The sequence below is a fragment of the Colobus angolensis genome, unplaced genomic scaffold, assembly GCF_000951035.1.
Source record: "Colobus angolensis palliatus isolate OR3802 unplaced genomic scaffold, Cang.pa_1.0 Scaffold279, whole genome shotgun sequence".
NCBI lineage: Eukaryota > Metazoa > Chordata > Mammalia > Primates > Cercopithecidae > Colobus > Colobus angolensis.
This window is the reverse complement of record NW_012116032.1, coordinates 782,845-807,390: the sequence shown is the minus strand read 5'-3', so window position 1 is coordinate 807,390 and position 24,546 is coordinate 782,845. Positions and strand designations below refer to the sequence as shown.

At 41.3% G+C, this 24,546-nt stretch overlaps 2 protein-coding genes across 5 annotated transcripts in view; one reads left to right on the top strand and one right to left on the bottom strand.

Annotated features, from left to right (window-relative positions):
* The window catches only part of ALPK1 (alpha-kinase 1), a 129,324-nt gene extending 121,750 nt beyond the window's left edge, over nucleotides 1–7,574 (bottom strand). For all 3 annotated transcript variants that reach the window (XM_011948359.1, XM_011948360.1, XM_011948361.1), the window contains exon 1: nucleotides 7,448–7,574. The gene's annotated coding sequence lies outside the window, so the exon portion shown is untranslated. The remainder of the gene's footprint in view (nucleotides 1–7,447) is intronic.
* An 11,501-nt stretch (nucleotides 7,575–19,075) lies between these two features.
* TIFA (TRAF-interacting protein with forkhead-associated domain) overlaps nucleotides 19,076–24,546 on the top strand; it is a 10,959-nt gene continuing 5,488 nt past the window's right edge. The window contains exon 1 of one of the 2 annotated variants that reach the window (XM_011948357.1): nucleotides 19,076–19,612. The gene's annotated coding sequence lies outside the window, so the exon portion shown is untranslated. Of the gene's footprint in view, nucleotides 19,613–23,469; nucleotides 23,561–24,546 lie in introns of those variants that run through there. The other variant, XM_011948358.1, reaches the window with a different exon arrangement.

Here is a 24,546-nt window from a genome sequence, read left to right as displayed (position 1 = left end):
AACACCAAATCAAAGGAGGCATCTGGAAGGATCTGGAGCCTTTCAAATGTTACAACCTTCTACCATTTCTAGTTGAGCAGGTGTTATTATATACTTATGAGAAAATAGATGCAGTTCTTCAAGTGTTATGTTGATGAATTTATGAATTCATTTTTCAATTTAACCCATGGGGAAAATTTCCTTTGTGAGCTAGAGAGTTTTAACAGTGTTAAGTCTCATTGACTTACATGACTGCTTTCTACCAAAGTCAGTGGCCACTTTGTCCTGTTAGGTTAGCCATTTCTTAGGACGCAGAGCTTTTCTCTACTCAAGAACTTATTGAAATAAATTGTGATGATTTCTTCTTCATTTCTGTACACAACTAGCTCTTTTTGAAGATCACGACTATATATTTTTTTATCTCTGAATTCCTAGTACCTAGCCCAATGCATGACACATTGTAGGTGGACAATACAGAAAAAAAATTGAGCAGGACAGTAGAGATTCATGAAATTTTATTTATTTAGCAATTCTGTATCGTCCACCTACAATGTGTCATGCATTGGGTTAGGTACTAGGAATTCAGAGATTTAAAAAAATATAATCTTGATCTTCAAAAAGAGCTAGTTGTGTACAGAGATGAAGAAGAAATCATCACAACTTATTTCAATAAGTTCTTGAGTAGAGAAAAGCTCTGGGTCCTAAGAAATGGCTAACCTAACAGGACAAAGAGGCCACTGACTTTGGTAGAAAGCAGTCATATAAGTCAAGTCTCCCCAGGGGTAGTGATGTCTGAGCTGGGTCCTAGAAATAAAACAGGCCACAAAGGAAGGAAATGGTCTTGCAAGCAGGAAAAGTAATAGTGGTGACAAGAGTATGGCATGGTTGGGAAAGAACAAGCAGCTTGCCACTACTGAAGTTTAGCTTCATCTGGGGTGTTGGAGAGGAATAAAAGATGTGGCTGGAGAAGCATGTAGCTGGGAAATCAAGAAGGCTATAAAGATATGTGCTCAGAAAAGGAGGCCTCTGAACAGCATGATCTGATACAAATTGTTCAAAAACAGCCCTGCACCCAGACTAGAGATGGAGGAGATCAGGGTATGGTGCAGGATGCTGAGGGCCTGAACCAAGTGAGAATGGATCGATATGGTAGATTCAAAAGACATTTAGAGAATGGAATCAATGTGACTTCAAAATTGATTAGCTATTGTTGATTTTTTAAAAAATGAGACATCTAGGGTGACTTCAAAGTTTTTGGCTTGGCTGAATTTAGGGTGAATTTTAGTGCCAGACAGTAATATAAAAAGTACTGGTGGAGGCAGTAAATGATGAGTTCAATTTTGAAAATGTTAGATGTGAGATGCCTGTGGAATGCAGAGTAGAAATGGTAAGTAGGCATTTGGATAGGAGTCTAGACTCAGGGAGAGGAATGGCAGGGCCTTTAATATGTTAGTGTTAAGTACATCCAAGGTGAACATACAGCAAGAGAGAAAGAGGGTAGAGAGCAGAATCTAACATGTATAATGGGGCACAGAAATAAAATAGAGAAGTAAGAGCAGCCAGCGATGTGGGAGAAAGATCAGAAGATCAGATGTGGCAGGAAGATCACTCAAGGTGATACGGAAACCAAAGGAGGGAATTTAGAGAAAAAGAGTTAGTATCATAATAGCATCATAATTGCAGAGAGAGAGAGTGAGAGAGAGAAAATAAAGTCTAAAAATCAGCCTTTGGGTTTGCCTCCTGGGAAGCCTCTGATACATGAATGTAAGTAAGTTCAGGGCAAATGCCAGATTGCAGGGAGGTAGAAGTGAAAGGTGAAGAAATGGAGCCGAGGAGTAGAGGTTTGTCTATGGAGAAGTGTGGCTGAGAGGCACAGGAGAGAAAGGGAAGTAGCCCAAGAGGGATGCAGCCACGAAAAGGGGTTTGTTCGTTTGCTTTTTTCAGGATACTCACACTTAAGCATGCTTACTAATGCAGCAGAGGGCTGAGGAGGCAGTGTCCTCCTGAAAGAGGAAAAAGGAAGGGAACAGACTCCAGCTGTAAGGATTGGTTTGCTTTGCCTTGGAGAGGCAGGACGCCCTTTGTACTGAAACAGACAGGAAAGAGGCACAGGTGCTCTGGTTGTGTGAGGTTTTTAAGTAGAGGGCAGGGGAAGGGGAAGAAGGAAGTTGGTGGAGTTACCTGCTTTTAGGCTGAGAGTAAGAAGTGAGATACCAGAACTGGGGCTTGAGGAGAATGAAAAACTTTCAGAAGAGTCCCTGAGAGGAGTGGCCCGGGAAGCTGCCCATCCAGGTAGCACCAAGGGTCCAGCTGAGAGTGTGACCAAGAATTTTAGTGGCATTAATTGTGTGGCGTTTTCTCCAGAAGCCTTTAGGAGTCCAGATGGGGGAGCAGATAAGGCAGTGGGTGGATTAATTTAGAGCTGGGGTTTTGTTGAATAGGCTGAGCAGAAAACCAAGGGAAAAATAGTAGCCATGGTGGTAGTCATTGTGATGTTAACTACCCTTTATTAAGCACTTGTGCTTAATAATTATGCTTAAGGACTGAGGGGCCTGTGGGAACAGGTAAGTGATGGCTCACAGGAATGGTGACTGGGAGAAATGAGGGTGGCGACCAGCACCTAGAGGTCTTGACAGATGGGCTAACGAAAGCAGAGATGAAGAACGAAGGCTATTTTTTAGGGAGTTGGATACTGAAGTATAAAATTTGAGAGCTAGATCCTGTCTCAGGGACTGTAAGCTCCAGGATGTGAATCTGAGAGTCAGCGGTGAAGGAGGAGAAAGGTTTTTGAGTCACTTTTTGACTCACTCGAGTGAAAGAGGTCATCGAGTGAAGGTTCAGTTGTCCTCAAAGACACTGGAATTGGATGATGGGAGGATATGGGGTGAAAATGCATCTATAAATCGATAGCTCACTCAGGCTCTAAAATGTGAGCCTAGTCTGGAGGTAGAACTTGCAGTGAGCCATGATCACAATCACATCACTGCACTCCAGCCAGGGCAGCAGAGCAAGACCCTGTCTAATAAATAAATAAATATGTAAATAAATAAATAAAATGTGAGACTGCTGTTGCAGAATATATGGTATCTTCTGTATCCCATGTATCAAATGCCCCAGAGCATTTCTCTTCCTACAAGTCTCTATCACAAGTGCTTGATGAACATTCTGGTGAGAACACGTGCTTGGGAATAAGGTGATCAGAGGTCACTTTACTGAGTGAAAATGTATTCAAGGGATGTGCCCCAAGAAGGCCCCACAGAGAGCTAGAAAGAGCAGAAGGCTAGAAGGAGAGCCTAACCTTATCTACATAATGGTGCAGGAGTCTGTATAGCATGGAATTAACACAGTAAGGGTACTTCTAACAGCTGCTGAGCTGCCCTGGCAAGCTGTGCCTTCAGAAGCCTAAACCAAGTTTTTCATGTCCCAAGGAAGAGGGTAGGTTTAGAGTAACAGGAAATCTGGGCTCAAAGGGCTTCAAATGTTGCTTATTGAGTAACCTGCAATCTTCAGAAGTGTATGTGAAACCTAATACATTAATATCTCAAAAGAGATGTTACCACTTACAGTTTATTATCTTTCACAATAATTATTTGGGGCATGACCTCAGGGAAGAAAATTCCTTGGTAATGATATAGTTATCTTGGAAAATGATGACTGGCTGACCAGCAGTGTCCAAACTTTAATTAGAGCTGAAGTTATTGTGAAGAAATGCCAACTAAAAGGACACATGATGAGGTTCTAAAATTTTTTGTAGGAAAAAAAGGTAATTATGAATGGACAAGGCTTTTGTTGGCAATTCTGCAGATATTTTGGGTGCATATTATGCACTGATGGAGAAAGCACCACAGTAACCAGATGTGCTGGGGTTAAGGTCAAAGTAGTGCTGGGTGAGCCAATGACACAATGCACTTTGAGGTGCAGTAGGAGCATATACAAAGACATGACAACATTGAATATAAGTACATTATGTGCAGATATAAATTACTAAATCCAAAATATGGAAATCCATAAGAACAAGAAATGAGTTAAGAGGTTATTTGCACACAGGTCAGGCCAAGTTTCCATTCCCCCTTCCCTGCCTTTTTTTTTATCTTTAAGCCAAAAGAATTATTAGACTGAAGTAAAAGCTACAGTTGACACAGAAGCAATCAACACAAGAAATGAGTTAAGAGGTTATTTGCACACAGGTCAGGCCAAGTTTCCATTCCCCCTTCCCTCCTTTTTTTTTTATCTTTAAGCCAAAAGAATTATTAGACTGAAGTAAAAGCTACAGTTGACACAGAAGCAATCAACACAAGAAAAATGAACCAATAGTAAGTGTTTCGATTGGTATTTCCTTCTCTGTTCACTGACTTTGCTGCACCCACTTGTTCCTAGCACTGAGACTCAGTCCTCCCTTCTTTCACGTAGCTGGTTATTTGTATGCCAAATAAAAAGAAAGAAAAACTTTTATCTTCCAAAGCTGCATAGTTTTATTTACTATATAATAATAGCAATATAGTTCTATTTAATAAATTACATTTGTTTTCTCAAAAAATGATGTAAGTATATTATATAATAATTTAAAAATCTTATGTAAGAATATCATGTTATGTAGAAAGAAATAGAAGGCAGGGAAAAAGACAATCTATCACTATAAGACAACAATCACTTTTAGAATATTTCTGAATTTATATCTATACCATTTTATGTAAATAGTTGTGTACATACAAACTATTCAATCCTGAATCTGTTTTTCAATTCGTATTTTCTGTGCTGGTACTATCTTTTTATCCTATCATGTTTTTGGGTACTGTATCGTTTGCTTAACCTCCCCCTTTTATGAGAATGATTGAAATTATTTGTTATTATAACTTTATGGTGAACATGTTTGCGAATTATTCCCTTATCTAGAATTATTTCCTCCTTAGGATGGATTCCCAGAAATGAAATTATTACATATAGCCATCGGCACATACTATGGTCCATTAATAGCACTTGATGTAGATAACGTTTAAAGTCCCCCCGCCCCTGAGTTCAGAAGTTCAGTGAAACAAGCAGAATGAACCTGTAGTATTCACGCTGAGACATTTCGCCCTTTCTATCACTCTTATTTGAAAAAATATTGGCTATCTTCTGCATCCCTTCAATTATATAATAATTTATGAGGAAATATAATGGTTTATTAGACTATAGGTCTGATAAAGTTTTGATAAAATATTTCTCTGTCAAATATTTTGTACATCTATACTTAGGAAATTGAACAGATTGCACTATCAACTGAGCTGTGTAACCAAGGCCCAGTAAAGTTCAAAGATACTGCACTGGCTAAGAAAATATCCACTTCTCAAATGCATTAGTGTAGCATGTATGAAACTTTAGCCATTTGCATGCCATCTTCATAATTTTTGCCAAATCTGCAGATTACCTGTAATATTATGTATTTAATCATTTCCTTAAAATCAATAGTAAATTAGCTCAACTTCTTACTTAACACTTTCCTAAACAATAGTTTTCATTAAATTCTAGGTTTTATATGCAAATTATGTTTTTAATTTATATTAAACTAGCAAATAACTCAAAATTTTTAAGTTTAGACATGTACTGCCTAAAATCAGTAGTATGTATACCATACTTAGGAAAAGTTGTGTTTATATTTATCTGATATTTAAGTCATAATCATCTCTTCTTTTCTTCAGACATAGAAGAATGATAGCACCAGATAATATTCTTAAAGTTTTTTAAGTTTGTCTATCCCACAGTTCTCTATAAATAATGCATATTACAACATTCTGCAAAAATAGTTGTCACTATCAATAACAAGAAACAAAGACTCCCCCATATAGAGAGGCGACAAATACAATACGAAATACAAAAAAACCAAAAATATGGAATGTATTTTCACCAAAAGTTTAAATGCTCATTCCTTTAAGAGTTCTTCAATCCACAGGCATTTAAAACTTCAAGAAAGAGAATCATTTACAATGAACAGTTTATGCCAAAAAGCCATCATTCTCTGCAATAGATTAGAGAACAATAAAAGCAATTCATGCCTTGTGTTCGTGGGAAAGGGATCAGTAAAATTGTTTGGGATAGGAGGAGCCATGGGACTTCAGAATTATCTTAAAATGCACAGGAAAACTGCAGGCTCTAAATCCAAACCTAGATCACATGGCACTTGCTGGGAGGTATTGTTACAGCTTAACACATCAACCAAGCTCATCACAGTATTATTTTATATGATAATGCCTAATATCCATCATAATTTACACACGCCTTTTCTTTACAGCTTAAAATAGATTTTGAAAAGTTTAAAGTAATTATTGGCTTCCTACTCATGCAGATAGAGATGCTATACAATTTTGGTGTCTTCTTGGGGGAAGAATTTGAGGGATTCATCTCAGATTTAAAAGATCTTTGATATGGGGAATAAGTTATTTCTAAAATAATTTTAAGTATTTTGTTTCTCTTGAGGCTTGAGGTTGATAGGGTGGGAAGGAGGTGGGAAGAGAGAAGTAAATTATTTTGGTCAGTAGACAAAGACTGGACTTGACATTGGTCCAGAGTCTAGAGTGTATCCTAAGTGCATAAATAATACCCCAATTCAAATGGATATTGTTTCTTATAAGAGAATTAGTAGCGCAAAGTAAAAAGAAAGCAAAAGGGGGAGAGAGAGAGACACAGAGAGAGAGACAGAAGTATATATTGCAAACAGAGATGCCATTATATTGCGGCATAAAGTCCTCTGCTTCCTGATCCTGCCTCTGTGTGCACCCTCACCCATCCTCAAATCCCAAACAATCTTAAAGGTTTTAATTTGTGGCTTTCCAAAGTACTCTAAAGCACTAATTTCAAACACTAGAATTTTTTAATGAAAGGACTCTTCTAAATAGGCATGCAAAGGAATTTAATTTTTCTAGATGCTTTATCTCTAAACAATGCTTCCACGCACTCAGAATTCCCGTCAATTTTCCCCATATCTGATGAGTAAGTCTCGTGCCCTATCTACCTGTTTCCTAGCAAAATTACTGATGCCGTCATAAAAGTGGTAGTTTCTATTATTACCTATGTATTCCAGGCACAAGTCATAGAGTTATTTTTTTCAAATAAATAATCCTAACAATCCTTTAATTAAACATCTCAATTAAGTGAAAGTAAGACCAGAAGCTTAGTGATTTAAGAATCTTGTTATTAAAACCTTATGAAAAACTGGTTTGCTTTCTCCCCTTCATAATGACTACAGTTTACTGTTGTAGGTAACTCTTCCCTTCTCTCCCTCCTCTTCCCCACTCTACCCACTTCACCCCACCAACTCACCCTCCCCTTTCTGGAAAGTTTCTATTACAGAAGTGCCAAGGTTCTTAGAGCTCTAAAGTTATTTAAATGCAGACAAGATCAGCAGATGGAAACCGAGTTAACACTTAAGAAAAATACTTCCTCATATATTATGCTATCTACTACGTTTTGTCATTTGAAAGATGATACTCACTTTTATCTTGAAGAGGAAAAATACTTTAAGACCAGCAAATCTAACTCGGAGCAGAGTGAATTCTGGTACAGCCTCTCTGAAATACACTGTTTCTCATAAATGGCATCAGTTTCAGGAAGTAGGAATTAAAAAAAAAAAAAAACAAATCCTGTGACTGTCTCAGAATATGGTTGTGTAATTCAATTCCGGGACTTTCAGCAATCCTGTACCATAAGACACACCCCTTTAGGAATTGCTTCAGCGAAAGGTATTCTGGGAACTATGTTACTACAGAAAAGTTCCTTCTCCTAATGAAAGTGAAAGAAAAACTTATTATTTAGACTAAGAATGGAGAGTCCTCTTAGAGCCAAGAAGAGAGGATGTCAGTAAGAAACAATGAACGTGACATCGTTGAAATCTGTTATCAAAAGACAGACGCACACTAAGGCTTCATTCTGTGCTCTGTCTTCGAAGTGAGCTTGCTATCACAGAGACACATGTATTATTAGGTTTATTTGAATTGGAAAATAAAGTTAGGACTTCTTGGATAGAATATCTGATTAGGCCGACTAGTTTGACAGTGAAGAGTGTCTTATTGAGTTACACAGTGGACACTGTCCTTCAGTGGAACAACTGAAATCTGCAACTCGAAATTTTGACCAAAAAAACAAAAGTGCATAAGATTTCTAAACGTCAAAATATATGTTATTGGAAAAGCTATTGACATGAACAATATTTTAATTTTCTCAATCCTTTTCGAGCCTGCTGGGTTAAAGAAGTTTCCTCTAGAGTGAAGGAGTAACAGTTTTATTAATAGTAATTTGATAAATTTTGGTAAGGCCTTTGGTATACTTCCTAGAAACTGACAGAGTGAAGGACTCCAAAAGCTGGGTCATAAATGCTTTGGCAAGTCAATGGTTTGCAACAAAATAGGAGGAAATAATTGAATAGTCAGCTGCTAGATCACTTAAAACACTTTTTTTTTTGTGATAGATCGCTATGTAATGTTTAATATATGACCTTAGAAGTTTAAATAACCAAATGGCATTGCTATAACAAAATTCTATCTCTATTTATGTATGTAAACACAGTTCCTCTCCTCTTCCATGTGTATATTTTTGTGGAATGTTGTTTTATTCTAACTACAAGTAATATTCATCCATGAACTAATTTTTTGAAACTCCACAAATCTTGAGAAATGCCTTTTGAATAAATTTTATCATTTAATATTCATCAAAACATCATTTTATTTTTGTCTTTTTCATCAATTATGAATCAATACTTGTACAATTCAATCTTTAAGAAAGTTTAATACTTAGAGTCTATGGTCACAGAAAATGGAAATGTTTAATTTCTTTCTTTCTTTTTTTTTTGAGATGGAGTTTCGCTCTTGTTGCCCAGGCTGGAGTGCAGTGGCACTATCTCGGCTCACTGCAGCCTCTGCCTCCTGGGTTCCAGCGATTCTCCTGCCTCAGCCTCCCAAGTAGCCGGTATTACAGGTGCCTGCAAGCATGCCCAGCCAATTTTTTGTAGTTTTAGTAGAAGCGGGGTTTCACCATGTTGGTCAGGCTGGTCTCGAACTCCTGACCTCAGGTGATCTGTCTGCCTCGGCCTCCCAAAGTGCTGGGATTACAGGCATGAGCCACCGCACCCGGCCAGAAAGGTTTAATTTCAGTATATACTTTTTTTGAGAGACAGAGTGTTGTTGTGTTGCCCAGGCTGGAGTACAGCGGCATGATCTCCACTCACTGCAACCTCCTGCCTCCTGGGTTCAAGCGATTCTCCTGCCTCAGCTTCCCAAATAGCTGGGACTACAGGCACCCACCACCACACCCAGCTAATTTTTGTATTTTAGTAGAGACAGGGTTTCACCATATTGGCCAGGCTGGTCTTGAACTTCTGACCCTGGGTGATCTGCCTGCTTTGGCATCCCAAAGTGCTGGGATTATAGGCTTAAGCCACTGCACCCGGCCTACATATTTTACCATAAAGAAATAGCACAGGCCAGGCACGGTGGCTCACGCTTGTAATCCGGGCACTTTGGGAGTCCAAGGTGGGCGGATCACAAGGTCAGGAGATCCAGACCATCCTGGCTAACATGGTGAAACCCGTCTCTACTGAAAATATAAAAATTATTCAGGCGTGGTGGCGTGCACCTGTAGTCCCAGCTACTCCGGAGGCTGAGGCAGGAGAATGGCGTGAACCGGGAAGGCTGAGCTTGCAGTGAGCCGAGATCGGGCCACAGCACTCCAGCCTGGGTGACAGAGCCAAACTCCGCCAAAAAAAAAAAAAAAAAAAGAAATAGGATAAAAACTTTCAAGTATATAAACTCTTTTATACTGGGATAAACTTCTATGGATGAAGTGAAATGAAACAGAAGCTTAAGGAAATACAGGAATGGTATAAAATTTCCAGTTGTTAAAAAAGATATTGTACATGTGTTTTTATTTTTAAATTTTTAAAATTTTAAACTTTTTTGAGACAGGGCTGTCACCCGGGCTGGAATGCAGGGGCACAATCACAGCTCACTGCAGCCTTGACCTCCTGGGCTCAAGTGATCCTCCTGCTTCAGCTTCCCAAGTAACTGGGACCACAGATGTACACCATCACACCTGGCTAATTTTCCTTTTTGTTTTTGTTTTTTGTAAAGACAGTGTTTCTCCACGTTGCTCAGATTAGTCTCAAACTCCTGGGCTCAAGTGATCTACCCGCCTGAGCCTCCCAAAGTGCTGGGACTATAGAAGTGAGCAAAACTGCGCCCAGCCTGTACATGTGTTTTTAAATGGGTGATGGGGAACATCAAATCACTAGGATATAAAATTTGTGTTGGATACATTTAAAAGAGTAATGCATGAGTTATGTTTATTCAACATCAGATTTAGACCCTTTGTATCTAAAGTTATAATGAAAGATGAATATCTACTTTATGTGAAGGAGTTAACTGTCTTTGCAAAATTCTATTTGGGGGTAGGAGAGCAAAAATGTTGGAAATACAGTGTTGAGGACGAAGGACTGTACATTTCAGAGCCTAAAAAAGGGCACTGCACACTTGAGTATGGAGAGAGGCAACAGCACGGATAGAAGAGGAGGGATCTCATATGAGACATTTAGCTTCCTTACAGTTTGGACAACAGTCAAGATTGTCTTTAACAGGGATTCCTGGTAAGAGCCTTAGAGTCACGTAAAACACAAAGACAAAATGTCTCATTTATAATCCAGTGGTGAATTTTAGTAAGATTTCAAAGATGGAAGTTTCATTACACAAATTTCAACTATTTTAAGTGATTGAGATGTACACCTATATAAGGCATACATTATGACACACAGGAAAACTGGCTGCAGCATCATATTCATTTTGATTTTCTAGATTTTATCATCTTGAATATAAAGTATAAAATGCTGATACAAGCTGATATCATTCGTTCATCTCAATAACATGTTTAGAGAATCTTTTGTGTCAAGTGCTACACTGGTGCTACAGATTCAGACTGTGCACACAAGCAATGTCCTTAAGGCAATCACAGTGATCGATGGGTTAGTAGCGATGTGGCCAGAAATTAGTTGGAAAAAATTGGCAAGAGTTGGCTCATAATAGGAGGTCTTTGTGTTTCATTTTAAGGTATTTGGATACTTATATTGAAAACATAGAAAATTTGGGCTGGGCGTGGTGGCTCACGCCTGTAATCCCATCACTTTGAGAGGCTGAGGCGGGCAGATCACGAGGTCAGGAGTTCAAGACCAGCCTGGTCAAGATGGTGAAACCCCGTCTCTACTAAAAATACAAAAATTAGCTGGGCATGGTGGCAGATGCCTGTAGTTACAGCAACTTGGAAGGCTGAGGCAAAGAATTGCTTGAACCCAGGAGGTGGAGGTTGCAGTGAGACGAGATTGCGCCACTGCACTCCAGCCTGGGCGACAGAGCAAGATTCCATCTAAAAAAAAAAAAGAAAGAAAGAAAACAGAAAATTTCAAATAGTGTAAAATCATAAAATTGTTTTAGAAAGAATAGTTACTGGTGTGGGAAGGTTGGCTTATGGAGCAAGGTTTATGCAAGGGAGGGATCCTGGTGGTGGGTGGGTAAGAAGGCAAGACTGGAATTAGGAAAATGAGAAGAGTACTGCAGTATTCTGGAGAGAAGTGATGACTGAGCTTCATTAATGACAGTCACAATGGAATAAAAAGGAAGGGAAAGAAATATTTAGGAAATAGATTCACAGGACTGGGTGAGAGACATAGAAATATGGGTAAATGACTTAGAGGCAGTCAAAAAACTGTAATTGTAGTTAGATGTTACCAAAGAGGAATGTACAGGATAGAAAGAAGGCCACAGAGAGGAAAGTTGGTAATACCGGCATTCATGCAGAAAAAGAGAGATCTGTAGAGGACATGGGAAAAGAACGCCTAGAACAGTAATAGAAAAACCAAAACAAAGTATATCCTAAAAATAGGACTGACAAGAGAATTTGCAGGGCCTCTCGTTCAAAATATTAAGCATTTCAGGTTGGTGATCGCCGATACAAGCATGGAACTCTAAGTGCAGGGCCCTGTGGATTGCACAGGTAACACACTCATGAAAGCCTGCTTAAAAGCCCGGTAGGTGGAAGTGACAGTGTCAATGAAGTGAAACTGGTCAACAAGAATAAATGATGCAGAGAAGTGAAGTAGGATGAGAAAAGTGTCCTATGGCTTGGCAAGTAGGTCAAGGATGGATATAAAAAGAACAAATCAGTAAAGCAGTGGCAGAAAGCAGATGATGGAATATTTTAAAAATCCTAGGCCTGGTGCAGTGACTCATGCCTGTAATCCCAGCACTTTGGGAGGCCGAGGTGGGTGGATCACCTGAGGCCAGGAGTTCGAGAACAGCCTGACCAACACGGTGAAACCCTGTCTCTACTAAAAATACAAAATTAGCTGGGGGTGGTGGTGGGTGCCTGTAGTCCCACCTACTCAGGAGGCTGAGGCAGGAGAATTGCTTGAACCCAGGAGATGGAGATTGCAGTGAGCCAAGATCACACCACTGCATTCCAGCCTGGGCAACAAGAGTGAGACTCCATCTCAAAAAAAACAAAACAACAACAAAAAAACAAAACCTAGTAAGATGAATAAGTAGAGTCGGATGAGAATCTTCCAACTGAAGCCTAGATTAAGTAAAATATACAGGTGGTACATACTTTGAGAAGGGGCTATATCCTTCCAAGGGTCCTTCAGCGTTGGAGGAAGGTGAGTTCAAGGTCACCTTAACCATTTTAATATGTAATAAACTTGAAGGCCCCAGATATCAGAGCATAGTGACATTTCTATGGGGATAGGAACTAGAATGCCATTCTGGAACTTTATTTTCAGATTTACGTACCTAGTGGACAGCACAATGAGGATAAACACAAAGAGAGAATCAGAGAGATAGATGTAAAAAGAACTTAGTCCAGATATGGCACTTCTCTGAGCCAACTTTTGCTATTTTACTTTATGAGGAAATAAAATCATTGTGTTAAAAATGTTATCTTATGATCCCCCATTAGTGGTTTAAAATGTTGTTCCTTGTTGGGAAGCCAGTAATTCATAGCATAGTGGTTCACACCTGCAACCCTAGCACTTTGGGAGGCTGAGGCTGATGGATCCCTTGAGTCCAGCAGTTTGAGAACAGCCTGGGCAACGTGGCAAAATCCCGTCTCTACAAAAAATACAAAAGTTAGCCAGGCAGCTGTAGTCTCAGCTACTTAGGAGGCTGAGGTGGGAGGAGTCGAGGTGGCTGAGGCTGTGGCAAGCCATGATTGCACCACTGCACTCCAGCCTGAGTGACAGAGAGAGACTCTGTTTTGAAAACTAAACTAAACTAAAATAAAAGTTAAGGGAAAAGTACTAACACTTGAAGTGTAAAAATATAAATACTTAAATGTAACATTGAAGAAGGGGAGAGTTATTTTTGTTCGTTGATTTTTACTAAAAATTACACTGACAAGGAGTACTATTTGACAAAGTTTAGATTCAACAAGGAAAAATCAAGTTACTTGGTTTGAGGGGAGTATACGACAGGTAGAAATAATGTACTCCCCCAAATCAACTCCTCCCATGCTTGCCTACATGGCCTGAAGCCCTCATAATGAGTGACTGGGGGGTTTAGGCCAGAATAAGTTGAGGACCCGCATAATTGACCAGGACCCTTTAACAAAAGCAACTATGTTAGCTTTTTAAATTGCTGCATAACAGGTTGCTACAAAGTTAGCAGCTTAAAACAGCACTTACTAAACTATCTGTAAAATATTTATAAACGAAGGTGCATTTTACACATTATAAATGGTATCATAACTAAAACATGGATGTTATATAAGTTTTTAAATAATTTAGAGGAAAAATAAAGGTTCTATGATATACAAAAAACCAAACAGCACTCATTTATCATTTCAAGGTTTCTGTCAGTCAGAAGTCGGCCCACTTATCTGAGGCTTGGGGTCCTTCAAGGTTTATTTGGGTTTTTGGCAGAATTGCAGTTATAGCACTGAGGCCCCCATTTTCTTGCTAGCTATTGACTGGGCAACTCTCAGCTCCTAAATGCCACTGGAAGTTCCTTGCCATGTGGCCTTCATAGGCAGCTCCTGCATGGATATTTGCTCCTTCCAGGCCAGCAGGAACATATGTTTTTGACTTCATGAAGGGTGCGGTCCTTTTACCTTTAATAACTCACCTGATTAGGCCAGGTGCGGTGGCTCACGCCTGTAATCCCAGTACTTTGGGACACCAAGGCAGGAGGATCCCCTGAGATCAGGAGTTCAAGACCAGCCTGGCCAACATAGTGAAACCCCATCTTTACCAAAAAAATAAAAAAATTAGCCAGGCATGGTAGTATGCTCCTGTAGTTCCAGCTGAGGTGGGAGAATCGCTTGAACCCAGGAAGTGAAGGTTGTAGTGAACCGAGATCGCACCACTGCACTCCAGCCCAGACGACAGAATGAGACCCTGGCTCAAAAAAAGAAAAAAACAAAAACAAAAACAAAAACTCACCTGATTAGGCCCAGCCCAGCTGGATCATCTCCCATTTTGTTAACTCAAAGATAACTGATTATAAACCTAATCATGATAGTGATATTACAACATATTTATAGGTTCTGCCTCTTTTCAAGAGGAGATTATACAGACTGTGTGTACCAGGTGGTGAAGACCTAGGGAGCCATTTTGGAATTCTGCCTCCCACAGCACCTTTCCCACAACTGCCTCAGAGTGGGACAGAAATGATGGCCCAAACAGGCTGACTCATTCCTCTCCCTGCATCCTCCAGGGGCCTTGTCTTTAGGGGATCCACTTTTCTCCTCACCATCTGGCTGTTCTCTTGAGAGCCTGAATTTTGTTGTAAACCTTCATCATATGAAAAATATTGAGGCTTTAAAGCCTTGAGACTTGTCTCTTGGGGAATTTCTCTTACTTGACTCTTCTTTAAAAAGTTGTGTGTGTGTGTAACTGTAGCACATGAAGATAATTACAAAAAGCCAAACTGTTGGAAAAAGGACACAGTGAGAACTCTCTGCCGGACTCCAGCCTTCTGCCCTCTGTCAGCCATGTTCTCCTCAGAATTAACCAACGTTATCCATTCTATCTCCTTGGATGGTTCACATATTTATGTTTTTCCACAAATGCTAGGATTTTTGTTCTGCACTCTGTGTTTTCTTTAGTAGTGCATCCCTCACACATATATTTAAATTATTCATTTTGTTTATTTATTTATTTATTTATTTTTTTCAGACAGAGCCTTGCTCTGTTGCCCAGGCTGGAGTGCAGTGGCATGATCTCTGCTCACTGCAACCTCCACCTCCCATGTTCAAGCAATTCTCATGTCTCAGCTTTCCGAGTAGCTGGGACTACAGGCACATGCCACCACTTATGGCTGATTTTTGCATTTTAGTAGAGACAGGGTTTCACCAGGTTGGCCCGACTGGTCTGAAACTCCTGGCCTCAAGTGGTCTGCCTGCCTTGGCCTCCCAAAGTGCTGGGATTACAGGCGTGAGCCACCAGGCTCGGCTTGTTCATTTTAATTGTGGTTACTTGATTTCAAGAACAGGGAAGAGGAAGAGATTTGGGCTGCCGCCTGTCCCTCATTTAGGAACTAGAGGAAAACGATTTAGGTCAGCTATCACAGGTGATTCTAAACATTTTCACATGTTAGCAGAGAGCATCCACCGTGAGCCGGTGAGACACACTTGAGCTGAACTGCACAGAATTTGAACGTCAGGGCTGGACAGGAGAGTGAGACAAGCGTGGGTCTCAGGTGCTTAGAACGCCTTGGATAGAAAGCAAGGTCATATAATTCATTCAGCAGCAAGTAACACAAACATGCACCTCTTTTTTTTTTTTTTTTTTACATGGTGTGATTGTATTACCACAAATTAGCTGCTTTTATTTTTTATTTTAAATAACATACAGTAGGCGTTTATGTACATCATCTTAATTATGGGCTAGCAAAATTATCTAAAACTCTTAAGATTCTTGCCATGGAAAAACTTTGTATTTCCAAACAACCAAGTAACTTAATTAGAAATCATATTGACCCATGTCATGGGGATGAGGGACGATGATAAGAGGAAGTGATGGCATGCCATCAGTTGAATAGGAGAGCCAAGATATATCTTTACTTTTTTTTTTTAAACATTAATACAATTTAGAAATTTCAAATTGTTCAAAGCTGGATAGAAATATAATGGATTATGGGCATTTTATGTTATTTTCAAATTAAACGATGGGTCATTGGTAATTAAAACAGTAAATCCCTCCTTTCTGTATCAATAACACATGCCTACTGTTTTCTTCTATTTTGAATACAATCCTAGCCCAACTTTTAGGATAGTCATTTCCCTGAAGGGTTGCTTGTAATTTTTTCCTGAAAGCATTTATGTTACTTCCTATAACCCCAACACTACTCAGGGCATTTGGTTGTAGCAAGTGAGGTTAACCAAGTTTAAAATCCTGTTGAATTCACAGGAGAGTTTAACTGCATCTGTCTAATTTAAAAGATGTCGGCAGCCCATGAGCAGTTCTGCGTGCGAGAGAAAGTTTCACACTTTAAGGCTATGTCAGGATCAGATAATGAATTTATCAAAATGACACAATCACATTGAAACAAAAATACTTTTGTTTTTTGGTTTTTCTTCTCAAAAAGAAAAACTGCAGCAAGAGGGCCTCAAAGGTGATTTCCAGCTGCTATGTTCTCATCAGCATATTTGTAATGGTGGCACACACTGGAAGCCTTACATTTCCTCAGTCTGATGTAACTTTGGCCGAAGTACTTTCAGACTTTAGTAATTTGCTTGTTTTAAGAGAAATAATAGCCTGAGATGAGGATATTTGTATAAACCCCTTCCTGAAACGTCTAGTACCTTTCATTGCATAATTAAAATTCCTACTGTGTTTCTTTAACAGTAAAGACATTTTCATTATCAAAGAATGATGTTCATGTTTTTCTAGAAGAGCTATTATTGCTCTATTTGTTTAAACTTCGATCTTGAATAAAAATAAAACAAGTAAAACCTGTAGTAAAACTGTAAAATAATCTCTTCATTAAAAAATAATCATTTTTAATGGTTTTATACAAACAGAAGCAATAATAAAGCCCATATTACAAATTACTTTGCCTAATTTAGATATGAGTGACTTAAAATTGTTTCTTTTGCAAATGTCCCTTGGTGATTTTCAGAAAACTTAATAAATTGAAAGTACAGCAATAAATAGTCACATTTCTCTGGCTTTATTCAAGCTTTTAGAAATTTTCTGGGCCTTTTGTCAGTTTTCAAATTAGAGATTGGAAACTCCAATTCTGATAATACTGTTCTACTGTATGAGTTCACTGACATAATCAGATAGTATGTCTTATCTTCCACCTGCTCTCATGTTCACCTGCTGAGAGAAGGTATCCTGACTGTCTCTTCCAGAGAAGAAATAATAAATGTTGATGATTAACAAAATTGCAGCCCTTACGGGAATCTGCCTCACTTGTAAATGCACCCTTCTTTCCCCACAGTCACTGTACTTGATTATACCTAGCTCCTGACACAGTTCAAAACTTAACCGCCCCCATAGAACCTCTTCATTAGGCAGACATCAATGTCATTTTATTGCCAGTGAAACAGATCCACAAACAAGCAACTCTCCTGAACTCAAGGACAGAACACAGACAAGGGGCTTCCACTCATTTCCATCATCAGAATTTGGTTTCCCATGCGAAGAAGTAGGCCACTATGATCTCAGCCAGGTCAAGTTTTGTCCTCCTTCCTCTATCTATCCTCAGTCTTCTTTCTCCTTCTACAGCAAGGGCCCCCAACCTCTGTGCCTTGGACCAGCAGTGGTCCATGGACTGTTAGGAACCCAGTGGCAAAGCAGGAGGTGAGCTCTGGGCCAGCAAGCGAAGCTTCATCTGTATTTACAGCTGTTAACTATCACCTGTGTTACTGCCTGAGCTCTGTTTCTTGTCAGATCACTGGGGCCTTAGATTCTTATAGGAGCAGGAACCCTGCACATGGGAGGGATCTAGGTTGCAGGCTTCTTATGAGAACCTAATGCCTGATGATCGTCAGTGCCCCTATCACCCCCAAATGTGTGCGCCTAGTTGCATGAAAACAAGCTCAGGACTTCCACTGATTCTACATTATGGTGAGTTGTATAATTATCTCATTATATATTACAATGCAATATAATAGAAATAAAGTGCACAATAAATGAAATGGGCTTGAATCATCCTGAAACCATCTCCCGTAGTCCCCACCCCAGTCTGTGGAAAAAGTCTTCCGTGACATCAGTTCCCAAAAGGGACCGCTGGTCTCTACAGTGTCTGTCCTCTCTCTCTCTCGCTTTTTAAAACAGAGTCTCACTCTGTTGCCCAGACTGGAGTGCAGTGGCGCCACCTTGGGCTCACTGCAACAGCGCCATCTCAGGCTCACTGCAACCTCTGCCTCCCCAATTCAAGCCATTCTCCTGCCTCAGCCTCCCAAGTAGTTGGGATTACAGGCACCCACCACCACGCCTGGCTAATTTTTGTATTTTTAGTAGAGATGGAGTTTCGTCATGTTGGCCAGACTGGTCTCGAACTCCTGACCTTGTGCTGGGATTACAGGTGTGAGCCACCGCGCCCGGGTCTATCCTCTCTTGACACCTACTCTCCTTAGGTTCTTCACACTTAGGTCATTCCAAACCTTTTCACTGAGGCAGAAAAGTAGCATCACCTTATTCTAAGCTACAAAGGACTCCTGAGAGGTGTTTCCCATTTCATCATGTACCAGCTTTTACTTGTGGACTCTGGATGTCCCTTCAGGTGGAAGCGGCAGGAGAGAGCGCCTGGACTGCTCTGCTGGGTGTAAGGCGAGGGCAACCTGGAGCAAGTTCAAATCCCGCCTCTGCGGGAGGCAGAGGTTGCAGTGAGCCGAGATCACGCCCCTGCACTCCAGCATGGGCGACAGAGTGAGACTCGTCTCAAAAAAAAAGAAAAAGAAAAAAAAATTCCACTTCTCGCCACACTCCACCATTCTCTGAGCCTCAGTTTACTCATGTGTAAGGGGGGCTGCGATGATTAGAGGAGCTCGTCCATGCCATGCACTGGCTTGCTTGGTATCCTTGGAGTCACCGAAAGATTAGTTCAATTCCCCGCCTGCCCCCGCCCTGGGGCAACATTCATTTTGGGGAAAAGTCCCCCTTAATGCTGAAATGATCCAGTTCCCTTCTTTTCTCTAGCTCGCCAATTGGGCTCTCCGGAGAGGCCACTCGTTTGGGAAGGCGAGGTCCGGGTCGGTGCACCGCGCATCAAACCCTGCCAGAGAACTCAGAGAGGCGGCCAGGGAGCTCGGTGCTTCGGGAGAAAGGCGCCGGCGGCCGGGTCACCTCCCGACGAAGGAAGGGGCGGGAGCGCGAGTGGGGCGGGCGGAGCCTGAAAACCTCCGCGCCTTCGCTGCGGGCTTTACAAAGGCCCCGGGCGCGCGAGAGGACGTGCTCTGCCAGCCTGTGGGAGGGGAGGCCGCGCGCGCAGGAGGATCGGCGGCTCGCGGTCCGTGGTCCCTGGCTCGGTTCCCCGCGTCCCGGGGCTCACACCTGCCCGCGCGGAGGAGCAGCGGCCGGGCGCCCTCCCCCAGCCTGCGCCCAGTCTCCTCGATTCCCCTCGCTCTGAGCCGGGCGAGCCGAACAACTCAGGAGAGTTCACGCACTCCCCAGCCCCAGGTACTTGCGGGGCGGTGGGCTAGGGGTGAGGTGGGGACTGGCCCTTTTCGGTTTATCCCGCAGAGACAGCAGCTTTGTCCAGGAGATTTTCGGGGTTTCGGATCGGAAGTCATCCCCCGCAGCTCCGGCTCACCTGGCACACGCTCACCATATGCTAAGGAAAGCCTGCAAAAATTATAGACGGCACCTCCCTGTTTTATAAAATATGAGAATATTTACATAAATGAGGAAACATTGGAGATGGGGGTGTTTTTTCTCTGTACTTTAGTGTTCTTTGCAACGTTTTTCTAATCAGAAAACAAAAACGAATGCCATTTATGCAGTGTGGTTCCCGAGCAGTTGTGCGTGACGCCCCCCCCCTTGCCAACTGCCACGGCCCCACGCTGTCGGTGGCCGAGCGAGACCTTTCTGAGGGGCCCTGGGCTCCCTGGAGTGCCGAGGTCCTTGGTCCTAGACCTGAGTTCTTGTTTCAGTCTGGTTCATGAGATAAATATAGTAATCCGTTTTTCTGGGACTTTCCCCAGATTTCAGATTGAAAGGTGGAATTTCCCAAATCCTCTGAAGCCAAAATCCACAGACTGAGCCTCACTGCGGATGTCCGCAGCCACCAGGAAGTGGGACTGTACCCCGGGTCAGGCCAATTAAGTAGAGTGGGAGAAAGAAAATGTTATGTGTGAAAGACACGGAGCTTTCTTAAGTGTTGCCTCCTGCTGTGTTTGGTTTTCACATTTTTTTTTTTTTTGATTCTTTGTTTTTGCAAGCAAGACCTGTGGCTTTAGTATTAATTCTGCCAAACAGCTGTGGCAGAGTTCACAGATGCCTTCAGAGCCACGCTTCAGGGTGATCCTGTTGAGCAGGGTTAGGCAGGAGGATAACTTGGTCCTTTGCTCTGCTTCCAAGTTTCTGTTCCCCTCCTGTGTGTGCTCAGTGTTCGTTGTTCGTTAGGGAGAAAAGCCTTGAAACTTCCTACTTGCAAACACCCAAAGACATACTCTTTCTTGAGAATATATTCAGGGGGAACTGGGGAGGAGAGGGGGCTAGGGGGAAATGAAAGTAAAAATTTTCACCATCCAGAGCAGACCCCATTAGTATAGTCAATCCTCTTTTAAAAAACAGACTTCTTAAAGCATGAGATATCTTGTTGGCATGCATGACCACCCAGGGGCGCCAAGGTTTCTGTTAAACCGCTTAGACACCTGGGTCCTTTTAGCGAAAATATTTCTATGTATCTTTTTGTTTATGACATTTTAAGGCCGAACACCCTTCGGCAAGGTGAGGGTAGTACATCTCTTCACTGACTTTGCAGGACCTGGGGGGGGTGGTGTGTGTGGGTATGTGTGTGTGCCTGTGTGTGTGTTGCAAGGAGGGTAGCAGAGGTGGAGGTACTGCTTTTGCACATAACAACTCTACACGTATCCATTGTTCTTTCCCCAAAGAGGAGTCAGACGCCTTGCCCTTGATCTAACCCTTCTCTTCCCCACTCTAAGCCTCCCAGGTAAGTGTATATATACATCCTGATGTTCAGCACAGAAGAGCTGGACACTCAAGAATGCAGCATCCATGCCTTCTGTATTCAGCTTTCAGAGACAGAGTTTCCAATGGCAGTGCTTATTTTTATTTCTATATTTATTGTATTTCCTTTGTTAACACAGATATTACTGTTTGTCAGATATTAATCAGTGTTTTACAACTTTTCCATGTCAGATATCACAGTTTACCCCTTTAATGATACTTTGCTAGTCTCCAACCACTGTCAATTCCATAAACATCAGAGGGTTGGTGATGTTGTAAAGAAAATATTTGTTAAGTGTTTGAATAGATATTGAAGTGCACATGGTATAAAATTCCAAAGGTATAGAGTGTGCAGTGGAGAGTAAGTCTCCTTCCTATCTCGGGCCCCCAGTTTTTGTCTCCAGAGGTAACCATTGTTATCACTATATAAAATCATTGTTCCCCTGTTTCTTTGATAACTTATGACTAAAGATTTCAAAATGCTGTTTTGAGCAAATGTGCACCAGGGATTTTTAAACATCTAACAATTTTAAGTATATTATTTTAGTTGTCAGCTTCTGTCTTTTCCTGTTTTTCTGCTGACCACTCTGAAATGTCAGAGTGTTCAGCCCACTTTGTAGAGAGACCTTGTGGCTTTGGAGATAAACAAATAGATTCGTTTCTAAGTTCCTTGAAGTCAGAGATCAACATGGTCTCTAAACAACCTGCCACAATTACCAATGAGTACTAGGTCCATGCTAATATTATACACCCAGGCTTAAGGATAACTGATATTCACAGTAACCTGGTGCTTCAGAGCCTGCTCCTCCTATGAGGTAGCACTAATGGCATATTTTCCTCCCCAGTATTAGATTCTTGTTTGGTGCCTTGCTGGTTGTAGCCCACACACCTTTATGGCCCGTTTCTCTACAGGTTAACTGCTAAGGTTTGTGAAGTAACTGGTAATCGGGCAGGCAGTGTTTGTAATGGTTACGAGAGGATGCATTAGAGTTTGAGTTCTGTCTTTGACATTGGATTTGTGATCTGCGCTGGTTTTTAAACCCTCTGAGATTCAGCTCCCTCATCAGTGAAGCAGTGATTCACAGGGTTATTTTGAAGATGAGATGACCTGTTGTCACCAAAAAGCAGGTTAGTGGCCCGCTGCATGCAGAGTCCAATTAACAAGAGTGTGGTCTGATACAAAAAACGCTGAATTCTTAAGCTAGCTTGGGGAAGGGGGCACAAAACGTCCTGCCTTTATCCACACCCAGAATGTGCTGTTTCACTTTTGCAGCAGAAAGTGGGCACTTTTATAAAGTAGGGTGGGAACTGAGCCAGAGCAGGGGGCCCTCTACTTCCCTGGTGCTTTACCAGACAGTTGAGTTAGCATCTTCCTGGGCAGAAATATAAGTTATATAAGTGGCCAACCAGGCACACTCTCACCATGCCCTCCTAGTAGGTGTGAGTTCAGAGGCCACCCCCTGGAAGTGAGAGTTCTGTGGGGACATGCTTTGGTCTGCAAATTGACTGCCAACTGTCCAGGAGAGATCAAAGTCAAGGTCGTCTTGGAGCACATGGTTAGATATACTTGCCCTGTAGGGAATGTCTGGTCAGGAGACGTGAAAGGTTACATTTGCATTTCTGAAGGTCTAAGTAGGAAGCAGGGCACAGGGGGAAGCAGAAAAGAGAAAATAATTTAAAAAATTAAACTATGACTTAGAAAAATGGATGTACTTGGTTACAGTGTGTCAGGGACTTAGCAGTCTGCCTGGCATATGAAAGGCATGAAATAAAGAATAGCCCTTATTCCTGTCTGTAATAGTTTGTTCTCACACTGCTAATAAAGACATACCTGAGACTGGGTAATTTATACAGGAAACAGATTTAATGGACTCACAGTTCCACATGGCTGGGGAGGCCTCACAATCATGGCAGAAGGCAAGGAAGAGCAAGTCATGTCTTACATGGATGGCAGCAGGCAAAGAGAGGGCTTGTGCAGGGCAACTCCCCCTTATAAAACCATCAGATCTCGTGAGACTTATCACAAGAACAGCATGGGAAAGACCACCCCCATGATTCAATTACCTCCCATCAGGTACCTTCCCCAACATGTGGGAATCATGGGAGCTATAATTCAAGATGAGATTGGGGTGGGGACACAGCCAAACCATATCACTGTCAGGGTTTGCTGTGGTTTTACACCTTCATAAGATAGGTGAATGCATCCATCAGCTCAGGGTCTGATATGGTGCAGTAACAAATGACCTCAAAAATTTCAGTGGCTTATTGGAAGAAGGGTTGATTTTTTTGCTAATATTACCTGTCCTTTATGTATCTGTCTTTGGCTCTTCCCTCTGGGACCCAGGCTGAGCTGCTCCTTGTGGGAACTGCTGATGTTTTGACAGAAGAAAGCGGGAAGGTGGAACTACACAGTGGCTTTTAAGCTTCTGGTTGGAAGTAAGTTTCTGCTTCTCTTCCATTCATGTTTCATTGACATGGTTGTTAATGAAGTGGATCATCATTTTAAAGGGGCAGAACTGGTAGGGATAGGCCTGCAAGGATGGGGTAACAAATATTTGACACTAATGCAGTCTGCCTCCGTGTTTGTTGGAGGGAGTCACAATTGTGAACCCAGAGATTCATCAAATCCAGAGAATTGATCTATACCAAGACACTCATAGCCACTGATGTATATATAAACCAGAATGCCATTTTTTCTCCCTAACAGTGGATAATGTATCTGCCCTGGGGACTGAGTATAAGAACCTATATGGGGTAAGCTTTTCTTGTGGTGGATTTGCTCAGAAGACTGAATTATAAAGTAATAGCTTATGTAGAGCATACAAAAACAAAATTTGGATATTACCAAAAGACTATTTAGATCCAGAATACACCATGGTTTTTAATCCAGTTCTCCTTTTGCAATTCTTATTGCTTGAAGTCCAAGAATGAACTAGATCGATGGCAGCATATTGTAAATAAAGCTGGAGATCACTTACAGATTTCTGACGCTTCTTTTCAGGCTCTTGTTAATAGCAAATGCTTTTCTTGTCGACTGCTAATGCATCATTCCATAACTTATAATTATTCTTTTATGCTGTCTGCTTCCTGAATAATGAGACTTTATTACCATAATTACAGTGTCTTCAAATCACAGTGTAAGATGGATTAACCAGTTCTACCCATTGTGTGTTAATTCTTGCAGACTTTGGTTTCATAGTGAGTTTTACCACCCCTGGCACAGGATTTTGAGGATTTTTCTCAGTTTTTCTGCTTATAGCTGGACATCTGTGGCCTGCTTGGGTAGAGCAATATGATGCAATAATGTTCAAAAATATATTATGAAAATAAAATTGAAGATGCATTTTCAAATCAATAGAAAATAAATATTGCTTTGGCCAGGCGCGGTGGCTCAAGCCTGTAATCCCAGCACTTTGGGAGGC